General features: G+C 46.5%; 1 protein-coding gene across 2 annotated transcripts in view; it reads right to left on the reverse strand.

The window, feature by feature from the left end:
- The window catches only part of CEP104 (centrosomal protein 104), a 726468-nt gene that overhangs the window by 630232 nt on the left and 72139 nt on the right, over positions 1 to 24097 (reverse strand). The window lies entirely within an intron of this gene.

Consider the following 24097-nt stretch of genomic DNA (forward strand, 5'->3'; position numbering starts at 1 on the left):
ACCAGCGGCTGCCCTCAACTGTGGGGCATGACTGAACAGGCATGTTGAGGCATTACGACATGATGATAATGCGGGGGTTGTCTGTCTGTCTGTCTCTCTCTCTCTCTCTTGTAGGGGGGGCGCTGCTACACGTCAGAACGGGGCCTCCATAACGGACTTACCAGATGGTGGCAGCACAGAGCGGTGATGCTAGCCAGAGGTAAGGGACGATGGTTCAGGGTTGTGAAGATGACAGAGTCAGTTGCAAAGAGCAGCTATTCTATAGACATAGGGCACGGGGTGGAGTTTGTTAGTTGGCGATTTTTTGGAGGAGTGATTGAGGTCGATGAGTTGGGTTTTGAGGAGTTACTGGACGGCGATTTACGTTTTCTGCAGAGGAAAGAGGGAATTATTTCTGCAAGGTGGCTGCAGGGTTGTGAAACAATGGTCCAGTGTTGGTTAAGGCACACGAAGGGTGGTAAAGATGAACCGCTGTGGTATAGTGAGGGGGATTCACCGTCGACAGGGTACTGGTGTCCTCATATTTATGAGACGAAGGGAGGGCACCATAGACTAGGCAAGTGTATCTGGGATGAGAAGCAGCTAAAGGCATGCTTATATAGTTAGTGGGTCTAGTATAGCCTTAAGTAGTATGGGTTGGGGATTCACTCAATGCCAGCAGACTAGGTCAGAGTTGGTTTCCAACCACTGGTGGCATTTTTTGTGAAGTTCCTTGCCTTGAAGGGAGAGTGTGGTCCAGCACAGCCTGCCAGGTATCAGACACCAAAACAAGCATTTGCAATGCAATAGGTCTCGCATTTGTTAAAGTTAGAGCTGTTGGCGTTTTTATATTTACATAGCACTATTGCCAGTGGTATAAAAAAGCAAGAGTTAAAAACAGTCATTTTCCACACCAACAGCTCTAACTTTAACAAATGCGAGATCTATTGCATAGGAAATGCAATCTGTCTCGCATTTGTTGGAGTTAATGGCATTATAAAAGCCATTTTTTTTTAAAACATTTTTTTTTTACCAAGCCATGTTGCAGGGTGCAGTACCATATGTGGCCAAAAGAGGTCCCATATAGCACTGCACCCAGCAAAGTTGGAGTTATTGGCATTATAAATACCAATGATTTTTTGCCTATGTTCATTGCACAAGTGACACTTCACTTGATGCCTGTCCGCACAGCTGTAAATGCACTTCAACTCCTAATCATGAATTGTCTTATATTACACAATTGTAGGATGTCAGTTTCTTTCTTGTATCCAGTGTCAATGAAACTGCTTGAGGTACCATCATATTGTCATATTTACGCTGAGAACGCATTAAGGGCATTCATTGAATTGGTCACTCACACTCATTTCGTCTGTTCTTTGCAGATTATGCTCGTGTGTATGCACTCACAAGAGCACTTTTTATTTTTCTATTCGTCAGTAGTGAATTATTTTCGACATTCAGTGAGGGTTTACACAGTTATATCACACCCCACGGTGTTCCATATAGTGACCGGGGTTCACGTAGTTGTGTGCACTGATTCATAATTTGCAAGTTTTTCTTGGTACATTTAGAGAACCTGGTTTGAGGCTTTTATCAGCACTTATTAACTGTGGTTCAGCCTATCTGTTATTCAGTATGATTTTTCACAGGTGAACTTGTATCTCCTTTTGTGCCTTTTCCTTTGGATTAACATCACAGAGTTGAGATATTCCTTTGTGTATAGTATAGAGCATATTTTGATATCCAGTTTCGTTTTTTGTATTTATAGAGGACCCTGAAGAAGGAATAGCCATCCCGAAATGCATTGGGCATCTCCACCATCAGAATGTTCATGAAATTGGTGTTTTCAAAAATACTACAAAAAAGTTTGTTCCTCATCCTTTGAGAGAAATTGGAAATAGTGATTTTAGTATAGGTTTTTGCTTTTCGCTTGGTTAAATTGATGCAAACTACAAAGTTGAACTTGCAATTGAATAAATAACAACAAATTACATGTGTGTATCCTACAAATGTATAATATAAGACAATTGATGATTAGGAGTTGAAGTGCATTTACAGCTGTGCGGCCAGGCATCAAGCAAAGTGTCACTTGTGCAATGAACATTTATAGTTGAGGCAGGCAACCTCTTCCTGACCTGCACGCATATTAGATTAAAATAGGGTTATTCATGTTTTCATTTTCAATAGAAGTTTAGGCGTGCGCAACACTATTCACGTTAACGTTTTTTACCTAGCCATGTCACAGGGTGCAGTACCAAATGTGGCCAAAAGAGGTCCCATGGGGCCTCTTTTCATCACATATGGTACTGCACCCTGCAGAAGATATGGTAAATTCACCCTACCCATAATGCATTGCATGCAAGACAGTACCACAAGTACATTTAAATTGCTATGTCCATATATACAATTAGTTGCTTTGAACTGTGACAAAATAATTATTATATTAATTCCGGATTAGGTTGTACTCTGTAGGGAGCTGATGAAGGGAAATTTATAGAAGGTCTAACATAAATGCAAGATGTGCTAGTAAGTAAAGTAATCACTGCCAGCCTCGCTTTGGACCAAATGTGTGTCTTCCATTCCAGCCCATTGTTTCCCACTCCACTGAAGGCCTGCACACTACTGACCCCACTGTCTCATGGAGCTATTCGCCTCTTTAGGTTGTCTTCAAGACATGCTGTATTCAGGATGTGGGCATAGAGCTACGCCCACTTTCCACCCATCTTTTTAATTGGCTCCTATCCGTAACCTTTGTAAATGGTGGCTTTTCATTGGTCAATAGGCTTAGTAGTCCCTCTTTAGTAACGCCTTGTCCCTTCTTGTAACCGCCCATGAGGACACCCCTGTTACATATGTTGTTACTCCCTAGGTTTTAATTATGGAAGACTCACGACTATGATGATAATTAGGATGAGGGAAAAAGAATCCCCCCTACCCCTGCTCCAAAACAGAGGCATATTGAATTAAAAGTTGATTAGTGGAAAGTGAATCTTCTAAACAAATTTCAGGTTTTTCAAAAGCATAATTTCTTAATTGATTCTGCATTCATTCAGAAAGTTCACAATAATTTACATGAAACACAATTGTATCCTTGAAAAGCGGTACTAGAAAATCCTTGCTCTAGGTGATTTATTCAAATTACAGTTAAAAGATGCAGTTTCCATCTATAAACCATCCAAAGTGCCTGTCAATGATGAGAATTATGCAGAATCAAATTTAAAATTAAAATAAAAACAGTTAAACAATAATCAAGAAAAATACAATTAGAAGTAAGTTTCTGGACAAAATTGTAGCAGAAAGGAGACCAAATACCAGGGTAGCCAACAACCAGCAAGCTCCACTACAGGAACAAGCCACACCGACCTAACTCCGGCTGCCTCTACTGCCTGTAGGAAGCCACCAGCACCAAGTGTCAACCGCTAGGAAGGGCAGGATATGGAATTGCCTGGCCCCAGCAGCCGCCAACAATCACCGCCATAAGCCATCTCGCACTTAAGACAGGCAGCACGAGTACCACAATAACACATCGTAGTACTCAGTCACTGCTGGATACTACTGCTATAGGGCGGATACCACAGCAGCACATCACAGTAGTGAATGCTGCCACAACCTGCTGCACCCTCTACGTCTGCTGTTCGGCTGCAGTCTGGTCCAGAAAGGGCTCCAAGGTGTCCAAGTGACTCCCTCACCGGACTTCGTGGCTTCAGGGACTCAGAGGACTTCAAGCTCCCACCCCGACCTCCCCCTCCAGAGCCTCCTTTATGTGTGAACTCCTTGTGGCCTTCTCTTTCCTTGCTCTTTGAACACGCTTGTCCTCCTATATCAGTGTAGGAACCAGTTGGAAGAGTGTACACAGTTGGAGAAGTGGGAGAAAGGATGATGGTGGTAACACACATTTTTGGGCACGTAGATCAACTCTAACTGGGAGAGAAGAGTTGATGTTTTACAGAGCTACGGGAAAAGAGTGTCTGCTGAATTGCCAAAGAAAAGAGCAGTAAAGGAAAAGCATATAGAACAAACAAGAGTTTTCCCGGTTATGCCCAGATGAGAAGGAGTGGTAGACTCCAGGGAAGGTGGGTAGAGCACGGAAAAGATGCTTAAGGATGGGCAGGTAGTTGAAGCGGTAAGTGAATATATCACAGGTGAATGGCCTATGGAGGTAGGTGTTGGGGCTGATAAAGGCACTGAAGGTTAAGGAGGACTGGGGCAGGAAAGGGCTAGCAATGGGGACAGAACGTAGAAGGCCTTGGTTGAAGGCGGGGTAAAGGAGAAAAAATAAAAGGGAAGAGGAACAAGGTGAAGGAAATTCAAACGGTAAGACGACACCGGTTTATATGGGTGTTACCAAATAATTGGTGGTGCGTATGATGCTATCCACAAATGAAAAAAAATATGAAGCGGTGTTGGCAAGAAGGCATTTGATGGCTCTATTTTCTTTGACTGGGAGCTGCCAATGGAATACTCAATATTGTGCACATTTAGGTGCTCAGCAGTTTTTTGCAAAGAGCTTTCACATTCAGGACTAGACACAAGGATGTGACAGTACTTAGATGATTTTTTGCTTGCTACAACTGAGGGTGAGCAGGGGAGAAGTAGTCAGGTAAGTGAAAGACTGACTTGCAGAGCTTTAAAGACCTGATGGGGGATTTGGGAATGCCTTTTCATGCTTTAGAAAACTTAAGAACATGCATATGTGTTGAATTTTGGGCAGTGAGCTGAATGTGATGAAGATGGAAGCTAGCAGGCAGAAGGAGATGGAGATGGTGGGAAGCTTAATGTCAGGTCTGAGGAAGTGGTTAGTGTTACAAAAACTGGAAAAGAGGAAAGTACAGGCACTGCTTGGCCAACTGAATATTACTATCTGGGTGATTAAGGCAGGGTGTTGTTTGCAGTTGAATAGGTTTTGCTATGTTTAGTGCTGGTCACCTCACAATAGGTTTGAACTGAAGGCAGGAGTGAATGAAAGCCGACCTAAAAGTGAGAGGCTTTTCTGAGGGACTTAATGGTGTTACCATGTACACTCTGCAGGTGAAAGAGGAGTGGCAGGTGCAGATATTTTCTTATCAGGGTTTTTGGTCTGTTCTGGCTTACAGGTGAAGTACAGAGCAGTGGCCAGAGGCATGGTAGTGTCGGAGAAAGGGCATTGCTTTTTTGGAGGTTTTACCCCCTACTAATACCGTTTGTATACTAATTCCCACACGCACAGTACCATGTGACGTTTCACGTGGACAGTCAAACATTGTTAGCTTTAGTTAATGGTTAAACTACCAGAGAGGAGAATGTTTTGAGCTTCTTGAAGGTGTTCATGTTTGACACACACATACTTTGAGGACAGCAGGTCCCAGCAATCTAGAACAGCAAAGCAGATGCTTTGTCTCGTTCACAATGGCACATATTCCGTGTGCTTGCCCTGGAAGCATACACAACTAATACGTCAATGACGAAGAACTATGGGAAATAGGAGGGCGAGGGTGTTTCATTTGGTGGAGGAGTCCTAAGCAACACCCACCAGATCAAGCTATATGTGGGCATCAGGTGCATTTTTAGCCAGTGGGCGCAGAGGCATGGAAAAGGGCAGTTGGACCTTTTAAGGAGATTGGAAGATGTGATTAGTTTAATTTTCATGCACATTGAGAAGGGATTATCTGCAATTGCAAGAAAGCTAGTAGGCATTGCTTTCTAAAGAAAATGCTTTATGGGTTACAAGCTGACACTAGAGCAGCAGAATCTCATAATGTTTGAAGGTTAGGCAATGTTTACAGGTAGGCCAGGGAGGTATAGGGGCTGATGACATACCGGACACTGGCAGCTTTACTTACTAAATTGTGTGACATACGTTTTTTGCTGGAGAAGCCTTTGTTACCTGCACTGTGTATAACGTGTATGATTTTTGGGTCACTGGGGGTTCCTCAGGAAATAAAGACTTATGGAAGTTGATCTTTAAATATCTTCTGTCAGAGAACAGGAGGTACTGCCTTTCAGAAGCAGCTCAGTCAATGCTGATGCTGCTGTTCTTCACAAGGCTGGTTTACTCTCCTGCATAAGAACACAAGCAAGCCTTCTTATGCTCTGGATCTTCAGCAGATTCTGCTCTGTCATGGGCTCCATATTTGAAAGAGTCCTGATCCCATATTTTCAAAGGGATCGAAACGTTTTCGACTTGTAGGAAAACCCATAGCATAAGTATTTTAATTTAATGGACAGTGGTCTTTTCCATATGATATGCAGAACTATCACTTTTTTCACATGAATAGCTCATACTTAGAGCACCAACCACTTTTGTTAGTCGTCATTTTTTATTGTGCTTTGGTGAAAACTGCCTTTCAGCTACAATTATTGTTTTTCTGAGATTGTGTTAGGGAGCACTGTTCATTTATTTACCCAGGCCTCAGTGATCCCTGGGTTCCGCATGTATGTTAGTAAGAAGATAAAAACATGTTACAGGTTCTGTTTCAAGTGAAATATGCCTACGAAGCAAGCAGGACTAAAGTCCCTGACTGACTACATTCTAATATTAGAGATTTCAAGTACATCTAAGCAGTCTACTCAGTGAGCGCCCCCCTACACCGTCTCCCCAGAGGGGCAAGCATTGCTGACCCCTTGAACTCCCAATCTAATTAGAACTCACTTACTAGTCCACTGGGTGCAGCCACTGTGCATGGACTACCTCTGAGTTCTCAACACATGTACAGTATGCAGACCAAATCTCCCCTGCCACTGATTGCTCACTCAGCTTTCTGGATCCATCCTGTACCCCATGAATGGGCCATCCTCAAAGGCAGGGTGTCAGAGTTTGCTTGAGCTAGGTTAGCTGGGATGTACATCTTCTATGGTGTGTTTACAGATGTATGCACAGGGTATATGGGTGTCGGCAGAGGAGTGTGCGCTGGATTGGGACGTGTGTAGAGTATATGTTTATTTGCAGGTGTCTATGGTTTGTGTCTGTGCAGGGTGTGAGTGTCTGCAGTCTGTATATGCAGAACTGTGAGGTGTTACACCCCCGTAATAAATATACTCTCTAATGGTGGGGAACAAGTGCTTTAAATCGGGTATGGTGAGGGGTTTGAAGGGGTGACCTATTCTTAGGACACCCCCGCGCCGCACGGCCACCAGCTGTCGCGTGTGCCCCCCCCGCCTGCCTGCCGCTACCCTCAGCCTTCTTGAGCCCTCCCGCCCTCGGGCCACGCCCCCCGCCGCCACTCGTAGCTCCCGCATCCCTGCCCTCTGCTGCCTCGTTCAGGTTTTTGTGCTGTTTTATTGTATTACTGTATAATTGTATAACTTGTTTCCTGTTGCCCCCCCCTGTGCTGCTGTCCTCTGCGCCCACCCACCCCGCTTCCCGCCGCCGGGAGTGTGGACACGCCCCCTTCCTCCCCGCACCCGCCTTCCAGCTGCTCCTCCCTCCCTGCACTTCGCCATAAATGGCGACCGTGCGCACGCGCAGCGTTGACGCGCAGCGGGCGCGCCGACTGAGTGCCGAAGGTAAGCCCGTCTGCGGCCGTCCGCGGCCGGACCGCGCCCAGCGCCAGGAACCCTGGCCCCCGCAGACCCCGGCCCACCCGCCGGACGTACGACACCGCCGCCCTCAACGCACTCAACGCCGGCCGAATCCCGGGATGCTACCGAGCCACCCCGAGACGCACCCACGGACCCTTCTGCTGCCACTCCTGCAAATTCACCTGCCTCCAGACCTGCACTACACCAGCACCGACCAAGAAGATCAACAGCAGCAGCCACCTGAATTGCATCCTGCTCAACACCCGCTCCATCCACAGACACGCCATCGAGCTCTAAAACCTGCTTGACACAACCTCACCAGACATCGCCTTCCTCACGGAAACCTGGATGAACGCCTCTTCAGCGCCCGACATCGCCATCGCCATCCCAGACGGCTACAAGATCATCCGAAGGGACCGCATCAACCAGACCGGAGGAGGCATCGCCATCGTCCACAGGAACACCATCCGCATCACGACCAACACCGACGACACCCTCGCACCCGCCGAGCACCTGCACTTCCAGGTCCACATCAACCCCAAGACCACCCTCAGAGGCATCCTCATCTACAGACCCCCGGGACCACGCACACAATTCAGCGAGGACATCGCCGACTTCATCAGCCCGCACGCCCTCCCCTCCGCTGACTACATCCTCCTCGGGGACCTCAACTTCCACCTGGAGAACAACAACGACCGCAACACCACCACCCTGCTGGACAACCTCGCCAACCTGGGACTCAAGCAGCTGGTCAACACCCCCACCCACTACGCCGGACACACACTCGACCCCGTCTTCTCTTCCAGCAAGGACATCGCCTTCAGCCACGCCACCGCACTCCACTGGACGGACCACAGCTGCGTCCACTTCAGCTTCAGAAGGACCATGGTCCACCACCACCAGCAACAGGTTGCACGCAGAAGCTGGAACAAGATCACAGCCGACCAGCTCGCGGCCTCCCTGAACATGAACCCTCCCACCAGCGCAACGAACCCAAGCCATGCAGCCATCAACCTCGCGAAGTGGATCAGCAACTGCGCAGACGACCTCGCCCCTCTGAAGACCCCGCCTAGCAGGCCCGTTAGCAAGAAAGCCCCATGGTTCACCGACGAACTCAAGAGCTCCAAGAAGAACTGCCGAGCCCTCGAGAGAACATGGCGCAGAGACCCGACACCAGACAACATGACCACCCTCAAGCTCGCCACCCGAAAACACCACCAACTCATCCACGCCACCAAGAGAACCGCATTCAAGGAACGACTGGACAACAATGCACACAACAGCAAGGAACTCTTCACCATCGTCAAAGAGCTCTCCAACCCCAACGCCGGTAACAACAACATCACCCCTTCGCAAGACCTCTGCAACTCCCTCGCCTCCTACTTCCACAACAAGATCGCTGACATACATAACAGCTTCAGCACTCAACCGAGGCACGCCACGACCGAACCACCGCCCCCCACCACTACCCTCCGTGCCTGGACCCCGATCAGCACCGAAGACACTGCCCACACGATGAACTCCATCCACTCCGGATCTCCTACCGACCCCTGCCCTCACCACGTCTTCAACAAGGCCGACGCTGTCATCGCACCCCACCTGCGGGACATCATCAACTCCTCCTTCGACACCGCCACCTACCCGGAGAGCTGGAAGCACGCCGAACTCACAGCTCTACTAAAGAAGCCATCAGCCGACCCCACCGACCTCAAGAACTACCGCCCCATCTCACTGCTCCCGTTTCCGGCTAAAGTCATCAAGAAGACCGTCAACAAACAGCTGGCCGCCTTCCTCGAGACGAACGATTCCCTTGACCTCTCGCTGTCTGGCTTCCGGGCCAACCACAGCACCGAGACCGCCCTGATCGCAGCCACCGATGACATCCGAGCCCTGCTTGACAATGGAGAAACAGCAGCCCTCATCCTCCTAGACCTCTCCGCGGCCTTCGACACTGTCTGCCACCGTACACTAGTGCAGCGTCTCAGCAACGTCGGAATCCAGGAAAAGGCATTGGAGTGGATCACCTCCTTCCTCGCAGGAAGGACCCAGAGAGTCCGCCTCCCCCCGTTCAAATCTGAAGCCACCGAAGTCATCTGCGGCGTTCCTCAAGGCTCCTCGCTCAGCCCAACCCTCTTCAACGTCTACATGAGCCCTCTCGCAGACATCGCACGCCAGCACAACCTCAACATCATCTCCTACGCCGACGACACCCAGCTGATTCTCTCACTCACCAACGACCCCGCCACCGCCAGAGCCAACCTTCACGAAGGGATGAAGGAGGTAGCCGAATGGATGAGGAACAGCCGCCTGAAACTGAACTCGGACAAAACGGAAGTCCTCATCCTGGGATCCTCACCCTCTGCCTGGGACGACTCGTGGTGGCCCCCCGCCCTAGGCAGCTCACCCAAACCAACAGACCACGCACGCAACCTGGGCTTCATCCTGGACTCCTCCCTCTCCATGACCAGACAAGTCAACGCCGTCTCCTCGTCGTGCTTCAACATCCTGCGCATGCTACGTAAGATCTTCCGGTGGATCCCCACCGAGACCAGGAAGACGGTCACCCAGGCCCTCGTCACCAGCCGCCTGGACTACGGCAACTCCCTCTACGCCGGAACCACCGCCAAACTCCAGAAGAGACTCCAGCGGATCCAGAACGCCTCAGCACGACTCATCCTGGACATCCCCCGTCGCGGCCACATCTCCGGACACCTGAGAGACCTGCACTGGCTCCCGGTCAACAAGAGGATCACCTTCCGACTCCTCACCCACGCACACAAAGCCCTTCACAACCATGGCCCAGGATACCTCAACAGCCGCCTCAACTTTTATGCACCCATACGCCAGCTTCGATCGACCGGCACCGCCCTTGCCGCCGTCCCCCGCATCTGAAGAGCCACCACAGGGGGACGGTCCTTCTCCTACCTCGCCGCCAAGACATGGAACTCCCTCCCGACCCACCTCCGCCTGACCCAGGACCACCTCGCCTTCAGGAAGCAGCTCAAGACCTGGCTGTTCGAGCAGTAGCGGACCCCCCTCCCCCAGCGCCTTGAGACCCCCTGGGTGAGTAGTGCGCTATATAAATTCTTGAATGATTGATTGATTTTGTCGAACTTTATTTGGGATTTTCCCAGACAGACACACAAGATCGATATATATATATATATATATTATCTACTGGCAGTCGCCAGTAGATAGTTATAGTTAGGACCGTGTTTCCATAGGAAATCCGCAACATTCTATTTGGAATAACTTTGGCGCCGGTTGACGAATCCTCGCGAATTTTTCAAAACTAATGGGGCGCTACGCTCCGCTCCTACCCTGAAAGTCTCGGGGGGATTCGTCAAGCGGGGGCTGAGAAAAAAGGGGGGTCCCAAAACGCGTTTTCCCCATGCATTTTCCCATAGGACCTTTAGTCCGAGCTACAGCCCGAACGGCTGAACAGAATTACTTGAAATTGGGCAGAGAGGTAGTCCTCAGGTCAGGGATGTGCCTTTTGCAGGTCTGGTGTAAATCTGTTCAGTAGGTCCTGAGAAAATAGCATTTAAAACAATATATATATCTGTAAGCGCGCTCCGTGCGCTTACGGTAAGCTTACCGTACGCGTACGGTGCCGTGCGCGAGCTCAATTCTGATTGGTGGTTATATGACTGTAAACATTCGAATCGGTCGAAATCAGAAAGTATCGGCCGCCATTTTCTGTCTCTCGCACTGAAAAACAAAGGTTGATAACATGAAAAGGGGGCAACGAAGAGAGTTGCAGACCCCCTAGCGTTCGTCAGGGGGTTCACGAAGGGCCAAAAAGTATGAAAAATAAATTTAATAATTTTTTTTAAAAATCGCGGAGTGCGCGTACGGTAAAAAAAAAAAAAAGAATTAACAATCACATTTAATATATAAATCTAAGGACCCCCCAGGGAGAAAAAAACAATTGATATTTTGCAAAAATTTTAAATAAATACATAACTTAGCATTTAAAAAACCGTACAAATTCACTGAAAAAACCATAGGTTTCACACACGTTATAGTTAGGAATTAGCATTTAAAAAACCTTGCAAATTCACTTAAAAAACCATAGGTTTCACACAAGTTATAGTTAGCTGTACATTTCACTCGTAAAAAACCAATGAAATTCCACGTTATAGTTAGATCAGGTAACTATAACTTGCGCGACCGCAATGCACAATGTGTCATTTCAGATGTCATCATTGATGTCATGAGTGATGTCACTGACCATGTCATAAGTGATGTAATATGTGACGTCATCAGCAGTTTATTGTGGGCGCGCAAGTTATAGTTACCTGATCTAACTATAACATGGAATTTCATTGGTTTTTTACGAGTGAAATGTACAGCTAACTATAACTTGTGTGAAACCTATGGTTTTTTAAGTGAATATATATATATATATATATATATATATATATAGAGATCGGTCTAAAAATATTTATTTTACAAAATACTAAACAATCCTCTCCATTGTTCAATAAGCTCCCTTCATGCAATGCTTCTCATATAAAGTATTTTAACCAGCTATGCCACCGTGATTGTTGGAAAATCTGAAGCTCACCCACCTCCCCCTCATTGTTACTAACCAAGCTATAGCTACAGCTATACTGACCTGTGTGTATATCTCCAGATGTACAGAGTGGGTGACTGTGCAGTGGGTTTCAGGGTGCATGTCTTCAGGGGTGTGCCTATGCAGTCCTGTGTGTAGATAGAAGCGTGCGTTGTGCATGTCTTAGGTGTGTGGGCAATTCTTTTCAGGAGGCTGTGTGTATGTGCAGGGTCAGACTGTGGTGGGGGCCGTGATTGGGCTTTCCTTCTGGACCGAGTGTTCTGTATGTTCAGTCTTGTTAGTTTCTTACAATTTCAAGATCAAAATCCGCCTCCCCCCCAAAAAAAAACAGAACCTGCTCCAGATATTGCTTTACCAGGATCCATCCATATCTAGTGGCAGAAATTTGAAAAGAAAGAGAATGTAAAAGAAAAATATAAATGAGAGTGGAGACTGCAGACCAATGAACTAAAGATTACAATTAAAAAAAATTAAAAACCTGGATGTTTTAAATGATACTGTGCATATTACAACCGATTGGGGTATTTTCCGTTAAGCCTAAAGAGACACTGACATTTGTTAGCGTGCTTCATTAGCCTAGCAACATCCGCAGGAATAAATGAAAAGTGAAAATATTATTTGCAAGAAACAGATAATTGTACAGATGTGAATGCTAAAACCAGTGAGGTCTTCGCTCCAGCGCCACGAAACTGACACGTGTCAGTGTGCTGTTTGAGAACCCTACGAACAGAAAAAGATAGAGTGGAAATAGTAATCTATAGATTAAAATTTGTGAGAGATGCCACATGGAATGTGCCTTCTACAGAGAGAGATCATGCATAATCTGCAGCTCATTGGTTCTTGAGACGGTTTGTTGGGTTTAAAAGACATGAATGGCAGTTATACCCATTTAACCTGTTGGCCACAGATTACCCTCAACTCTGAAAACTGTGTAAATGGACCTACTGCGGAAATCAAGGAGTAGGTAATCCTGCAGGTCACACATTGTAATCAGAGTCATAAATTTCAGTGGTTTAAGGCAACTAAAAGGGTTATGGTCTGGCTTGACAGTGCAGCTGTCGCCAGACAATTATGTGAGTTTCACTAGAGATAGGCGTTGGCTCCACCCACATGCCTGGGGCAATTAGAATATGTTTTGATTGGGCAGATGTTGTACGCTTCCACAAAAAAGTGCTTGCCCTCCTTGCACCTGTGATCATTTTGTTTATTTAATCCAGCTGCCTAAACTGGAACTTTCCGGGCCACACACATAATATTGTAATGCTATTAAAGTGTCTTAGAGAACAATATAGTGTGTTGTTTTTCTTTAGCATCAGCATGGATTGGAAGAGAGCAGTCATTAACATACATGGGTTTTTAGGTCTCGCTTGCTAGTGCAGCTGTCACCTGACTTTTTAACCTCCACCAATATTATTCTACAGTACTTTGCTTCCACACACATACATACATATCTATTCCCATACTATTTACTTGTAATGCTTCATGGTGTGGGTGAGCATAACATTATTTTGCACGTTCCAACACCTATTAAATAGATGCATGCAAGTCCTTCATCTGCAGTATGCACTCAATTTCAACAATCACAGTGCTCAAAATATAGAACTTAAAAAACATATTTGTTGCATAACATTCATTTAGACTGGCAGTTTCAATAAAGAAGAAATCCTATATTCCGATCTGTACCAGCCCTTGTAAATGTAAGGGGGACAAGGGGTTTCTTAGAGTGCAATTGGATTTCTTTACAGGTCAAGCATGTATCAGGAGCATTGTCTTTTAGACAAGTAGATAATTTGAAAAATATCCACAACCCTGAATTAATGTAATTTTCAAGTTAAGGCTGTAAATTACTCTGTTGCCTCTTTTGACTTCAGAGAGAAAGCATTTCTCACAGAGGAAACCCCCTTCCGTTACATTTCCACCACCTCACAAGTTTAGGGGTGTTCTGTCCAGTTTTCCACCGCCAAAACAGATTTACACTTGCCCATGGCACGCACATCTTGGACGTTTACGTAGTGGGAAATCACCTGCAAAATATTTGTGAATACCCACAGAATTATGAGTTCATGGATGAACCTTTTGCAGTTGCCCTATTGAAAATGCAAGCCTCCTGCTCCAGTGTGTTTTGGCCATACTTAAAATTATTGGTGAATCTGTGCATTGGAGTAAATCCAAACAAGCATTTTTTTAATCACAAAGTTGAATTTGCACTTGGAAAAGGGGCTTGTTTTTCCATAAATCTGCGTTGCTTTCCCTCTTTTCTGACGGTTCAGTGTTATTAGTTCCTGCACATGATTTTACTAATGTGATATGCATCACCGCACTTCAACGATTTTGCTAAGGGAAACAGACAACTAATCAATAAGGGAACACAATGTTGATCTATACCCAAAACCAACAATTCTACTATTTAAATACAAGACTGCAGGTGAATATGCTATAATTCATAAGAGACCCATTAATACACTTACCTAATACATACTTGCCAAAACCTACGGTGGCGGGCGGAACATAGCTGGAAAACTGTTTAAGTAGCTTGAAGCATTGTAGACTACATATAGAGGACTAGATTGAATTTTAGACTTTATGAGAAAGCGAGGTTTTGCAATCAATTAATCTCTCCTCCAATTCAGAAATTATGGGATACTAACATATGCCATAGACATCGCCATGCATTTAGTCGTTTACAAGTTATTTTGCACTTCTTGATCACCAATTTTAAAGGCCATATTACACTGGTTTATTAAAAGGCACAAAAAGCTTTGCACCCATTTCCTTAACCTAAAACATCAAGTATTATGCGTAGGCCAAAGCGATCCAATTCTTAATGCAACCAAGATAACGGGTGGGTTGCTGGGGTCCCATTACTTATTTAAAAAGACACTTTTCTTGACCAGTCACTCTCAACCATTTTTACCATCAAACAGCCCATTCACATTTAATGCAAAATCTAATATTCTGTTATGTGGATAGAATTATGTAGTCCCATAGCAGCTTCTTTTGTATAGGCCTCAAGCTTTATTCCTAAGGATTTACATCGGTGGATCCTAGACATCTTTATGAAGTCCAATAAATTCTAAAGCGGGCATGGGAATGTTCGATATACAGTATGTCCAGCATATCCACTGCAACGACGAATACAAGTCCATGAGGCATTCAAACTATTGTTAGTCCTTAGTTAACAGCTTGTTGTTGTTTGCCATCGGATGGCACTCCTCTTTCTGCAGGGAAAGGCAGATTATCCGTTCTACAAATAGGAATATCTGGTGCACGGCCATGATTCTGGTTTTCAAAATTCTTTTGCTTTCACGCCTAGGCGAGATTTTGTTTCTTGTCCCAAGTGTAACAAGTACATGTAAAACTACAACAGTGCACATTAAAGCAAAGGGTTTATGAGCATAACAAAAATGGATGTTTAAAGGCACATCACAAGTGCAGTGGGCTGGATACATCCATCATCTGCCAAAAATATCATGAAAAAAACGCGACACACAACTCATCAATAGCAGTAAAGAGGTCCTTGGGTATTTCTTCTGTTGTTGTTTTAGAGTACTTCTATAACTTTGTATTCAAAGATCAACAACAGACCAAATTTCACTACACTATTCCTCATATTGTAGTTCCATTTACATACACCACATTTCGGTTTCAGGCCCATTGCTCCAAGCAGCACTTGTCATCACAACAGTAAATCCGAGGCATTTTCAGTAACAGATTATCACCTAGTAAACAGTTATAGTCAAATTATTTGCGATATGGCTGAACTATACATCTATCCTCTTGCATCTGTCTAAAGATTTATGTACTAAACACACACAGATAGCTTGGTTGTAAGAGGGTTTTTTTTAGGGCTCGCGCCTGCGCTGCAGTGCGCAGCACTGCTCGCGCAGAGCGAGAGCCCTCTTGTCTGGGGTTTTGAAAGCTGACCACACGCTCGTGCGTGTGATCAGTCTTTCGCTGGCTGCTATTGGGTTTAGCGTGTTTTTTTAATAAAAATAATACACGCGATTGGGGAAAGGCAGGCGCATGTCCCGCCTTTGCTCCGCCCATTCCCACCAGTGGCCAGCACGCGCAGCAGCACGTGTTCGCCTCGCTCCCTCCCCCCTCTCCTCTGTGTTTTCTTGTTTAGTGAAGCAGGGAACTAACTGAACACCTGACAGTTAATCGCGCTGTTTTCAGTCGTGATCTCACAAGATTCTGGAGTTTATTCTTTTTAACTACATTCTTTACAGCGCTTGACCTCCCAGGCGAAAGCTTCGAAGCAATGCTGTGGTCACAGGAACATGAACAGAGGGGACCGCAGAGTGGTACGAAGGGAGTCACAGTTGTAGGTCTGGGATCACCATTCGAAGCTGCAGATAAAATAAATGTTTGGCTACTACGAGATGCCAAGTGAACACAAAACACAAAGAGATCGCATAAGGCAAACGTGTACTTCCCCGGCAATGAATGGGTTAATTGGTTGTGCTTGTGGTGTGAAAAGAAAAGAAAAGAGTGTCTGAGAAAGATTTGTTTTTATTATTATTCGAGCATCTGGAAAAGGGGTGGTTACTGAAGACTTGCGGGGCTGCACGCTGCCATATAATAACGCATCATCCTACACGTTGTGTGCACACACCGGCGCCTCTCTACCCTTGCCACTGTGCACTACGAGACCAGGCTTACGAATGCAGACTCATGGTTGATGCCAACCATTTACCGCTTTTTAACAGGTCACCACGGCTTTTAAAACTCATTTTACCCAGACCCCATAAGAAACTGTCGTTTAGGTGTTAAATAGTCTCTGCACTGACACCCAGTCTGGCATGTTGCGCATTTCGGGCAGTCGTTGTGTCATTTCCAAGCGGATATCCGGTTCAAAATATATATTTTAGATAGTTGACAGAATAACTCGGCAGGATCAAGGGACCGGAGAAGAGTGTGCGAACGGCGTCGACTCTCCCTTTTATCCGTTATGAAGTCTGTGTTGGCGAATGGAAAATATAATGCATAGTTACAAATCATGCATGCACTTTCACATAGCGTTGTATATTTACTCACCATTTACAGAATTTGCGTGCCTGCTACAGAATGCCGCGCACCAGAAGCAGACAGACTCCACCCTTCATCTTTCGAACAAAATAAAAAGGAGTATAACGCAAAACAGTTCCAGGCGCTAATATTGCACTGTTCGATAAGGACTATATCTTGAGAAGTATCTGCAGCGCGCGCAGTGCACGCATATCATTAATTAAATAATGGAATGAGGCGCGTGGATGGTACTTGTGAGATGCAAGGCCGAGGGCTCCCTGCGAAGAATGACCCGCATCACATATTTGATGAAATGTGCACTTAACTTGCTTTAGACTAATCCTTGATGGGTTCCAGACTAGCGTGCTGCACGCCGAAAAAGCGCTACAACACCTCGTCAGGGGTAGTAAGCGCTATCTAAATGCAATTACAATACAATACAATGTATCTGTAATCGCAGGTGCTGGTTGCTTCTTGAGGCCAAAAATTGTTTAGATTGATTGAGAGCTCAGTAGCTCCTCGAACAATAAAGTTTTGTAAAAACTATAACAAAGCAAGTATTGACAAAGCCAAAAGGCTGGCAGTTAACGCCAGGACTAATGACTTTGGCAATGTTTAATTATTTTTCGGCACTCCTATTTAAGTCTGTTCTATTTATGCAGTATTCCGATGCATCTGTTTAAGGATCTTTTAGCAAGTTACAATTTCAGACTGCTGAATTGCCGAGTCCAGCTATTCGTACTGTTTTAACCTTGGACTCTCAATCAAATCCATTGTTATTTATATTGCACGTAGATCCAAGTGCATTTTATCTGATGTTATAGAACTTAGTTACTCGCACTTAACACCATCAGACAGTAACAGTAATTTCTTACTTGGGATCTTGCTTTTTTTAGATTCGATTTGACAAGACAGCTGTCAAACTGACTTGTGGCTGACTATATAGGGTGAGTTTATTTTGAGTTGCCCGCTTTCAGCTATTAGCTTGAGATTTTGTCGATCTCGTCCTGCCTCTGCCAAGTGGAGTATTCATCTCTGTCCTAATGCTATTTCCTGATTAACCCTAGACTTAGGAGGATACACCCCCAGGGGCATCCCATGTTTCTCAGGAAAGTTAACCTCCAGAAATTTTTAGGATGACTTTGAAGGTGCATTTGTGCACTCTGTTGTGAGATGGACATGCAGTCTTATCTGGGCACCTGGTTTCCAGGGGCAACTAACTGAGAGGTCGTAGGCATGGTCACAGCTGCATGAGATGGAGTGTAGATTAGCAGCAGTGTGCACTGCAGTAAGATCTTTAACCATGGTTGCCTGATTTAGTTATTTTTTAGGGGTGCACCATATTAGCACATTTTCATAGTTGATCCTTTAAAGGACCAGTGACTGCTCGACCACTGTTCTGAGATCTGTGTACAGGGTGAATTATTTAATATTTGAGCAGTATTGGTTGGTGATGGCCTTTACATGTCGGTCAAAATTCAGTTTACTGTCAAGCGGGAAAAGGATTGGGTATTCTTCACAATATTTAAGGATACCCCAGAAGAGGGCATTTTTTATGCCCCTTTTTAGGTCTCGGCTCGAAGGCTGCGCTTGCGCAGTCTCGATCCGAGATTTAATGACTTGGAGAAGAGGGGCTTGAACCCGCCCCTCTTCTCCCCTGTTCTCCATTGGCTGGCCTCTTGAATGCTGGCCAGCCATTGGAGAAGAGGTCCCGTCACTCCGATCAGGCCCCGTCCTTTTCGGATCGGGGGCGTGTTTTTTTCAGAAAGTCTAATTATCTCCTCCAGCCAATGGCAAGAGGAGATAACAGCAAAACACGCCCCCGAATCCGAAAGCGCCGCTGCCTTTCTCCGAGGCATTTCTGCTTCGCCTCGGAGAAAGGCAGCGGCGTTAGGTTGCACTCCACAAAGTCTCTGTAGTTGTGCCCTGTTCAGTTGCTTGCTCTTAGTAATGGACCCCTGGGAGACACGTTCTTGGTTCGGTTCGGGCATATATTGATTTTTTGTTTTCTCTTTTGCCAGTGCAGTGGTCAGTTCTGTTTCGATGGCATGCATTGCTGAAATAAGGGGTTCATGGGTTGTTTTGTCCTTCCGGGAGAACTTAGTAGGTCAGCTTACGGTAACAACAATGAGCCCTGCTGGTCACAGACTCTGTCCGGTTAAGATCAAGGGGCTCCGTAGGGCAGTCGCGCTGTACTTGTGGTTCAAGAGGTGAAGATGTCTTGTGTACTGACTTCAAGGACTGCCTGCACTAACCCGAGTTGCTATCCTTCAGTGAGTTGTAGCTGGTGCATGTGAGGGTAACCCTAAATAACTCGACCAGCGTTTGCTCTTTAGTGGACACAGAAATGTCAGTTACCTCCGTGTTCGTCTGACCTATCGTCTGGGCATCCCCATGGTTCACAAGAGGCTGATCTTTCCGGCACTAGTTTCTGCTTGACCAGGGTTGGTCGTTGATCAGCTTTTGGCCTCGGCTCAATGGTACATAGTGTCCAGCGTTTCTCTAACTGGAGACTAAAGTGGGCGCCATGCCAGACGCATGCGGGCTGGACCTGCCTGTGAACACTGACTTGGGAATGTGAGCGTGAGGTGGCTGGGCAGGTTCGGCTTCCGAGTCTCCTGGGGGCACGTGAAAGCACGCGTGTTGTCCTTGTTCAAGTAAATGCAGAGGCATAAAGTTCCAAGGACTTGGCTCGCCCCGACACGCCCACACTCCTAGCCCCCCCAGTGCAGTCCTGCTTCTGCCACATGAGTTTTTTTTTTTTTTTGGCCCATTGCCCCCTCACAGACTTTAAAAGTCTGTTGTAAGGCCCACACGATTCTTATTCATCGTTGATGGCTTGCTGCCCACAGCCGTGACTTTTGTAAACTGCAGCCTTAAATCCTGCCGGGACCAACCATTCCGCTTTTCGCCATTTGAAATGGTGGCATTCGGCCCGCACTTTCTTTTCTGCGCTGAGGCCCCAGGAATGGAATCGGGCATTTGAACCAAGGTAACCTCATGGCAGACTTAGCGCATGCCCGTCTAGCTGGGTCAGCCCACGGCAGAGCTGTGTGATCATTGGCTGGAGCAGCGTCGGCTGTTCGCACTTGTGCGCCCTGTGCCAATCCTGGGCCCTTTCTGCCATGTTGCCAAGTCAGCGGCTTGCCCTGCTGCCAGATGTCAGCGGCGGCTGGCCAGGGTGCCGACTCAGCAGCCTCGGCCCTTATCTTGGCTGACAGGGTTGTTGGAGGGTGGACAAAAGGTCGGGCAGGAAGGAAGGTGCATCAAGGAAGGTCTGGGAATGGGGAAGCGGGTGTTTTCTCGATCCATACGTTGGAAAGCTCCGTGAATGTCTGCGAGCCTTCCTCCTGTCGCTTAAGACAATCGGGGAGATTGTCTTATGCGACAGGATGAAGGCGTGTGTGTTAATCTTCAGAAGAGTTAAGCCCAAAGCAACAGGAAAGCTCCGAAACACTTGCACACTTCGTCCCTGCACGGTCGTACGAATAAGGTACGGCCATCAATTCAGTAACGCTGCTGTTGCCTTGTGGTAGATGCAGTTCATGATGTATTTGAAGTACAAAGTGTCTGCCGTCCTTTTAGGCGCATCCATTGCTCGCATGTGTTGATGTGTGTTTTTGGAGTTTTATCGATCTTAAGCAGAAAGTATGGGTTCTTAACGCTGCCTGTAAATGTGAAGCACCGCTGCAAGCGAAAACGGGGTCAACCCATGGCAGGTCAAACACATAACTCTTGGAGGAGCCGAACAGTCGAGGGGAGGGAGGACTCTGCCAGCAAGTCGGTAGCAATTATGCATTGCATTCTGGCAGATGCAGTTCAGTGTTTTTAACGTACACTCCAGTAAGAAAGTGTTTGCCAGCAGTTTTTTACCTGTGCTCATGATCACGCTGTGAGCTGCTTGTCATGTGTGGGCCTGTCGCCATTTACTTGACTGTTTATTCTTAGCCATCTTCTCCAAAGAATAGAAATGTGAATCAAGCTTTCATAAAAATGTTCACTGTGATTACTCTGTACTTGCTGCCCTCAGATGGTCCGAAGTCAAGAGACCTTGGGGATTGGTGTTGATGTCCCCTTTGGTGATTGAGCCTTCTTTTAAATATGACATCCTTCCCCAAGCACCCACGGGGGATAACCGTGCCGGAGCAAGGTCGGCGTGATAGTATTTTTCTCTGTGAGACCTGGTTTCTGGACGACACTCTGCGAGACTCCATTATATGCCACTCCAATCTACTACTCCCCTCTACTACACTTTACTCCACTACACTGGGGGAGAGGCTGCCCTCGTGGTTACAGCTTTAAACGGAGGGTTCACTCAGCCGTTCATGCCCCTGCTGTCGACAAAATTAATACTTTGGTTACGTTCCCCGACAATGCCGCCGCAGCGTCACTCGCCACAGTGCACAGGCAGTGCACCCTGGTGCTGAATGTGTCTGAAGGCTGCGAAATGTTGCAGTAGCTCGACTATGAAAAGATAAAAAAAAAAAGCTATCGCCCTTCGTACACGTGAAGGCTCACGACTTGCTTTAAAGCCATAAAGTAGGAGTACTGTTAGTGATATAATCAACCATTGTGCTATGAGAACATGACCCCAAATCACGCGCTCACGCGCCCCCAGTTCTTTTCCACACTTTTTATTTTATTTTTATTGAAGCGGGCTTCTCCCGCGTAAGCAAAATATGCCTCCGCACCCTCCACAGCCTGGCAATTAGAATGTTAATTCATTTCACCAAATTGCCTTTAGACTGCTATTAGATGTGGGCTTTCCTGATACATGACATTTAAAGAACTGTCTGGCTTCCCTTTCTTTGTGCTGATGATAGTTAAAACAAAGCCGCAGTCTGTCCTCTCGATGGGATTGATAGCAGCGCCGGTTCTAACAGCTTGCACGCGTATTCTCTCGTACGCAGCGTTGACGTACAAAAAGGACAACACAATGCCGTGCGCACATTAACCCACGGCAAGCCAGCGGCCTAGCTTGTGAACATCTGCACAGCATGGACGGAGAGTTTGTGTCCTCTTCTGTCAGTGGGTTCGAATTAGTAAATATGGTGGGTATGTAGGGTGGCCAAGTGGCATGGGCGCAAACTCAAGACTGTGCGTGTAAAAGTTCAGGAGAAAGGGTAAAAATTCAGGACAAAAGTTCAGGACAGGAGGTCAAAATTCGGGACAAAAGGTATGCTTTACAGAAACATCAGGGAATGTCATGCAATAGTATACAAATTAATAGGCAAAGAACATAAGTACAAGTCACTTTCTCCGGCATGGTCAATTTCTCCTGCCCCGTCACCACTCCTGCCCGTTCACTGGTCCTGCTCATGCCTAATCACAGCACCTGCCACATCACTTCTCTTGCCTTGTCATTTCTCTTGCCTTGTCACTTCTCCTGTCCCGTCGCTTCTCCTGCCCGTTCACTGCTCCTGTCCGATCAGCACTCCTGCTCATGCACGAACACCACTCCTGCCCCGTCACTTCTCCTGCCCCGTCACTTCTCCTGCCCCGTCACTTCTCCTCCTGCTCATGCCTAAACACCGCTCCTGCCCCATCAGTTCTCCTGCCCCGTCACCACTCCTGCCTTGTCACCTCTCCTGTCCCGTCGCTTCTCCTGCCCCGTCGCTTCTCCTGCCCCGTCGCTTCTCCTGCCCCGTCGCTTCTCCCGCCCCGTCGCTTCTCCCGCCCCGTCGCTTCTCCCGCCCCGTCGCTTCTCCCGCCCCGTCGCTTCTCCTGCCCCGTCGCTTCTCCTGCCCCGTCGCTGCTCCTGCCCCGTCGCTGCTCCTGCCCCGTCGCTGCTCCTGCCCCGTCGCTGCTCCTGCCCCGTCGCTTCTCCTGCCCTGTCGCTTCTCCTGCCCTGTCGCTTCTCATGCCCTGTCGCTTCTCATGCCCTGTCGCTTCTCATGCCCTGTCGCTTCTCATGCCCTGTCCCTTCTCCTGTCCCGGCACCGCTCCTGCCCGTTCACTGCTCCTGCCCGTTCACTGCTTCTGTCCGGACAGCACTCAGTGGCTCTGTGTGTGGGTGCAAATGCAATAGGTCTCGCATTTGAGAGTGATTAAGCTATTGACATTGTAAATAACAATGCCGTTTCTTTAAATGTTTTAAAAACAAAAACATAAACAAAAATAATGTCATGAGCAATGCCAATAGCTCTAACTTTACCAATGCCGAGACCATTGCATTGTAAATGCTTGTTTAGATTGTGTGAGTTTGAAGAGGTCTGTATAATTCATTCAGTTTCTGCAGGATTTGGACTGATTTAACATTGAGCCATCCAGAACTTCGCTTCTGCTAAGCAGTTTGCAAGGTTGGATATAATTCATGAGAGTAACCCTTACCCAAGGTTTTTATTAAGTTGGCAAACTGCTCCAAATATTTATTAAGAAGCAGCATGATCAGTCTAGATGCATGAGAGATCCAAAAGAAAATGAATTTGAAAGCAACACATGAAATTATTTGTACTTTTTCTACAGGAAAAGGAGGTGAACCGATAACCGCAGGTACCTACAAAAAACAAGCATTTGCAATGCAATAGGTCTCGTATTACTGAAAGTTTGAGCTATTGGTGTTGCAAGTAATAAAGCAACGCCACTAGCTCAAACTTTCAGTAATGCGAGACCTATTGCATTGCAAATGCTTGTTTAGTGTAGTGCACAGTACTCCCAGCCTATGAAAACCGATATTCAAGACTGTTCTTGCTCATGTTGCTCACAACATTTCAGCCTTTGTAACAACTGTTAATAATTGACTAAAGGCAAACCAATTATTGTGTGCAGTATAAATGAAGACACTGATTAAGCTGAACCAAGCAACTGAACACAGAGTCTTTGTTTGACAGAGATCCAATATCTGTACAAGGTAGCATGGTAAGGGAATGTCTATAAAACTATGATAACAAACTTCACATGAAAGGCAAAGCTTGTAAACAAAGCTGTACCTCTAAGAAAGCGGAGGGGAAATTAACTATGGGAGTGTCTGTTCAGAAAAATCACAACGTGATAAATACAGGGAACCTCACAATTACGAGTATAAGCTACAGACTA

This window comes from Triturus cristatus, chromosome 1_2 (assembly GCF_964204655.1).
Source record: "Triturus cristatus chromosome 1_2, aTriCri1.1, whole genome shotgun sequence".
In the NCBI taxonomy this organism is placed as follows: domain Eukaryota; kingdom Metazoa; phylum Chordata; class Amphibia; order Caudata; family Salamandridae; genus Triturus; species Triturus cristatus.